This window comes from Clarias gariepinus, chromosome 3 (assembly GCF_024256425.1).
Source record: "Clarias gariepinus isolate MV-2021 ecotype Netherlands chromosome 3, CGAR_prim_01v2, whole genome shotgun sequence".
Taxonomy (NCBI): Eukaryota; Metazoa; Chordata; class Actinopteri; order Siluriformes; family Clariidae; genus Clarias; species Clarias gariepinus.
Genome location: NC_071102.1, coordinates 36,664,001 through 36,670,000, shown reverse-complemented (window position 1 = coordinate 36,670,000; position 6,000 = coordinate 36,664,001). Strand labels below are relative to the sequence as shown.

General features: G+C 40.7%; 1 protein-coding gene across 2 annotated transcripts in view; it reads right to left on the bottom strand.

The window, feature by feature from the left end:
- zgc:158376 (uncharacterized protein LOC100101643 homolog) overlaps positions 1–2,821 on the bottom strand; it is a 17,515-nt gene extending 14,694 nt beyond the window's left edge. For both annotated transcript variants that reach the window (XM_053492944.1, XM_053492945.1), the window contains exon 1: positions 1,994–2,821. The gene's annotated coding sequence lies outside the window, so the exon portion shown is untranslated. The remainder of the gene's footprint in view (positions 1–1,993) is intronic.
- Between the last annotated feature and the right edge of the window lie 3,179 nt (positions 2,822–6,000).

The window sequence follows — 6,000 nt, the reverse complement described above, 5'->3', positions numbered from 1 at the left end:
TGTGTTCGTGTGATGTGTGTCGTCTTCGACAACAATAATCCAAATGCAATGACCCATGGGAAAAGTCTTCATTCACTTTTCTTATGAAGTGAAGACCTGTTGTTCACTCGTTCCGTACACCTTTTGCAGTTTAAACTGAAGATTTTTAGGGAACTTCAGGCTGATTGGAACGAATCTTCCAGTGCTAAATAACCCCCCCCACGCACGCCCTACCAGTGCTCACGCCCTTCCAGTGCTCACACCCCCCCAACGCCCTTCCAGTGCTCACACCCCCCCAACGCCCTTCCAGTGCTCACACCCCCCCAACGCCCTTCCAGTGCTCACACCCCCCCAACGCCCTTCCAGTGCTCACACCCCCCCACGCCCTTCCAGTGCTCACACCCCCCACACCCTTCCAGTGCTTACACACGCCCTTTCAGTGCTTACACACGCCCTTCCAGTGCTCACATCCCCCCCGACACGCACGGCCTTCCAGTGCTCACACTCCCCGGCACACACGCCCTTCCAGTGCTCACACCCCACACGAGCACGCCCTTCCAGTGCTCACACCCCCCCACACGCACGCCCTTCCAGTGCCCACACACCCCCCCACACGTACGCCTTCCAGTGCCCACCCCACACGCACGCCTTCCAGTGCTCACAAGAACGCCCACACGCACGCCCTTCCAGTGCCCACACGCACGCCCTTCCAGTGCCCACACGCACGCCCTTCCAGTGCCCACACGCACGCCCTTCCAGTGCCCACACGCACGCATGCACGCACACACAGACACACAGACCCTTTAAGTGCTCACACACAAAAACTGTATTAAAAAAAAAAAAAAAAAAAAAAAACTGGATCTGAAACGGAAATGAAACGAGGAAGAGGAACAGAAAGTAAGCGCGCTTCATCTAGAGCACATTTCAAAAATTACATATATTTGCAGTGTTCAGGTGGTACAACACCACAACCACAACAACAATGATGATGATAATTTATTTTCTGCTTTGCTTGTCATACACTATAATCATTCTGTAGGAACAAATATCATTTATCTGCATTGAGATATATCAATATATAAATATCAATATCTGCATTGAGATCTGTGTGTGTGTGTGTGTGTGTGTGTGTGTGAATTTTGAAATTTTAAAAGAGAACATTGTGAGTTTTCAACCTGTTTGCCAAAAACACATACTGGATGTTATGGATGTAACACAGTACCTTTATTTATTTATTCAAAGTGTGTTAACATCAAGAAGTGTGTCAGACCGGTGTATGAGGAAAGATCAAGAGTAAAATATAATAATGATGATGATGATTAACATTTTAATTAATGAATCACTCAGGGTTTAAAGCCGACAGCTCATTTCCTCACACTTATCTCCTTTGAACCCTGACTGACATGATTTATATAGATTCATATATATTACATAAACTAACCCGAGGTGTGTGTGTGTGTGTGTGTGTGTGTGGAGGCAGGGCCAGCTAGCAGAAGCGATGCTAATACAATGTGATTAGCCTCGCTAGCGCATTTTCTCATCAGACTTATTTCGTATTTATGACATATGTGTTAATGTGATAAGAATTCATGTTTTAACCCCAAAACACACCAAACGTAAAGGCTAAACATTTACACACACACCCCAATAACGTAATGATGCGCAACACAGTGTAGCTAGCTAGCTTGTTGACTAGCATATATTAGCTTAGCCAAACGTCATAGTTATACAAATCACGAGGTAGTAAATGTGTAATTGTTGTTTAATAACACTTAAAATGATGTACGTAATAACTATAATAATAGCAATGATAATAATGGTGTTAGTACTGGGACTGAATGAGAGCAATGCTATTTAGTTAGCATGCTAACGCACTAGCATCCATCTGAGGCAGCGGAACGCGTGCTAGCTAACGTTACAGGAGCAGCGCTGAAACGCACGCGCGCGCACACATATACACACAGAGATTACAGTGAATTAGGATTAAATCTAAAGCTTTAATGCACACACTTACCTGTGATCAGCGCCGAGTCGCATACTCCCGGCGCGCGCATTAGAAATTATTAGCTTCACTTGCAAAAAAAAATAATATTAATAATAATAATAATTATGTTAAGAATAATAATAAAAGGCGCACGCGCTCGGATGGAGGCAGGATAGAGGGAGCGCTTCCTTGTTTCTTTCTCCTGTTTTCTTGCCTTCCCTTTTTCTCGTCCCCTCTCACTCACTCACTTATACACTCTCTCTCTCTCTGTCTCACACACACACATACTATTATTATTAATAATAATAATAATAATAATAAATAAATAAATGGAGGACAAGCGTGCAGCTGGAGTGTGTGCACAGGGTGTAAATACTAATGCAGTGAAATACCTGCAGAGATTAAACACTACACTACACACACTTAGACACATACATATACACACACACACACCCACACTCTCACTCTCTGCTCAAGCCCAGCCTTAATTTAACACCCTTTAAACAGCACTCTTTCCCTACCGACTGTTTAATTCACTAAATAAATCAGAAATACACAACAATCCGGATTAAACAGCAATCAGTCCGCGCACGAACGTGTCTATTGTTCTCCTCATCTCTCTCTCTCTCTCTCTCTCTATTGTGTAAATCTCCGTCTCCTCTCTCTCACACTCTCTCTCGTTCATTTATTATGATTATTATTCTGATTATTATTATTATTATTTCTCCTGCTCTACTGTCCGTCCGTCACCCTGCCCCTCTGCCCGCTCGCGGTGACACACAGGACGCCATCAGCCTCCATTTCTGCCTGAAAAAATATCAAATAAATAAATAGAAAATAAAACATGGGGGAGGTCAACCAAACCCGGAAGTCACGCCTATTTTTTTCAACCACCTCCTTCACGTGACTGCAAGCATCATGGGAAGTGTAGGAGGTTGACGCGCGGGAGGTGGCGCTCTCAGGCGACTCGGATCATCACTATGAGTCGATTCCTAAATTCCTCGTTTATAATTATGTTTTCCTCATTTGTATTTTGTTTATGGAAATATAACAGTGCCAATATTCCTCAAAGCAAAATTGTATGTTGAATTAACTGAACTGAATAAAACTTTGTTGCAATAAAAATTTTTTAATTTTTCTGCATTGTAATATTATCTGAATAAAAAAAAGGTCCCTACTTCATTCATAATTTTGTTGATCAAATTTTTCAATACCTGAATTTTGGCAGCCTGAATGAGTAAGGGACTGCATGGTGATTTAGTGGTTAGCACTGTCACCTCGCACCTCCAGGGGGAACCTTTCAGCTATGAGTCTATATGCTTGGAGTTTGCAAGTTCTCCATGGGTTTCCCCCCACAATCCACATGCAGATTAGGCTAACTGGCATTCCCAAATTGCCCATTGTGTGAGAGTTGGTGTGTGTGCTCTGCGATAGATTTGCACCATGTACAGGGTGTATCCCACCTTGTGCTCACACACAAGTCTCATGGAATAAGCTCCAGGCCCCCCGCAACAATGTGCACAGGATAAAGCAGTAAAGACAATAAGTGAGTGAATTTGTTAGGTTAAAAATGAATGAAGATGGTATTTTTAATCATTTAAAATATTTTTAACACAATTTAGTATGGTTGATATTTTTGCATTGATTTTTTTATTGTTTAAATTACATTTTTATTCGAAATATACGACCACCATTATTTGCAGTGGCAAAAATGTCAAGCATTAAAATTGCAGTAAGAATTCTTTCCATTCAGATCAAGTTGCAATGCAGAAAAAAACATTTTATTGCAACAAGTTCGTATTCAGTTTATAAAATTTAACATGCTATTATGCTTTAAAAAATTTTGGCACTGTTATATTTCCATTGTTGTTCCTAAGTGTTTTATGCATGTTTATGATCCAGTTGCAATGCAGAAAAAAAAATTTGCAACAAGTTCGTATTCAGTTCATGTAATTCAACATGATATTTAGCTTTTAAGAATTTTGGCACTGTTATATTTACATTTTTGTTCCTAAGTGTTTTATGCATGCTTACGCTTTACTGTAATATACAAGATCTTGTCCTGTTTATTACGCTTCATTCTATAGAGTCAGATAACCCAAACGAACCGATTCAATGAGCCGATTCCACAGAGACATTACATCACTCCTTTAAGTTAAGCAGCTTACCCACAGAGCTACGTTTTTGGGTTTTTTTTTCATTATTTTTTATTCAATTATTTCCATTAGCAACCTGTTTTATATGATAGCCAGGCCGTCCCTCTGTTTTTTTTTCTCGTGCTAACATGCTAAGCTAATCGGCTAGCCTCTCTTTCCTTGCTCAGGCAAAAGTGAAAGGAAAACAGTGGTGACGTAACGCGGCTTCTGTAACGAGAACGAGCTCAGAATGAACAAGCTAGAATTTGACAAATGGCCGCCATCTTGAAATTTCGTCATATCCGCTATATTAGACTTTTTCTCTAAACGCAGGTTAGGGGTGTGTGTGTGTGTGTGTGTGTGTGAGATAGAGAGAGAGAGAGAGAGAGAGAGAGAATTACAGAGCTATCCTACACGTTCAGTAACCATGACGAGGCATTTTATTCCCTACTGTCTGTTTATTAACCTGACTAAAGGAGAATGTGCTGCAGGCAAAACTTCACCCCTGTTATGTTGATTATTTGCTCCTCTTATACTGCAGTGATTCACATACAATTACAGAATTTAACAAATATGTTCACAGTCACATTCAATGTTAACCAGAAGTGAGTCTCTGTTGCCTTCTCTGTTATGAAATGTGATTCACTTAAAAGAGACATAAATAAATTTTGCTCTGATGAAGAAGGAAAAAAAACGTACCTTGATGTATGTGTAATTGATTGCATTACATGTAATGCTGGAAATTATCTCAGTTTTCTACCAGACACAATTCGACGCAACACTCTATGTTCCTAAACGTATCGGCAAGGATATCAAGGGGAATAGTAACAATTTTATGTTGGATGTGGCGTCAGGAACGCCATATTTTTTACTAAATTTACTCTGACATTGCTTAAACGAATTGGTGACCCAATAGGTTCACGCTATGAAGACATGCTGCTCAGGGTTCTCACTAGATCCAGAAAATATGATCATATAACCCGAATATTATCAACCCTGCACTGGCTACCTGTTCAGTTTAGAATTAATTACAAAATAGTATTACTTACATACAAGGCTTTAAATGGTTTAGCTTCCACATTCCACATACCAGTCGTCTGATACGGTACAATCCACCACACTCCTTAAGATCACAAAACTCTGGACTTCTGGTAATTCCCAGAATTTCAAAAGGGAAATCTACAAAAGGGGGTAGGGCTTTTTCATATTTAGCTCCAAAGCTTTGGAATAGCCTTCCAGACAGTGTTAGGGGCTCAGACACTGTTTCCCAGTTTAAAAGTAGACTCAAGTCGCATCTCTTTAATCTGGCATACGCGTAACTCATCCCATAACTTCATACTTCAGTACATCTATCCTGAATGGCAACTACGCTAATTCTCTCCATCTGTTCTGTACTTTTCTACCCATCCTGGGGCATCTTGAGATTGTACCAGCTTCAGTAGACAAAGGCAACCCTGCGAGGTTTCTGAGGCATCCAGAGAAGGACCAGCTTCAGCTGAATTCTGCTTTATGATGGTTGGAGCTACACATCCTGCCCCTGTGCTCCCAGTGATCCAGACCCCATTTGCCCCCTGCACCTACTGACTCATCCCTATGCTGAACTGGACTTCATGTTAATTTAAATAATTTCTGTTATATTGTACTTTCAACTGCATAACACACATGGTGTTATATCATCTCTCTGTTATCACCCAAATAAGGATGGGTTCCCTGTTGAGTCTGGTTCCTCTCAAGGTTTCTTTCTATTGCCATCTCAGGGAGTTTTTCCTTGCCACTGTCGCCGTCACCCTTGGCTTGCTCATCAGAGAAATTTCATTTTTCTCACACATACACAATTTATTATTATTATTATTATTATTATTATTATTGTTTTTTTATTTTTTTTTTTTATGAATTTCTTTC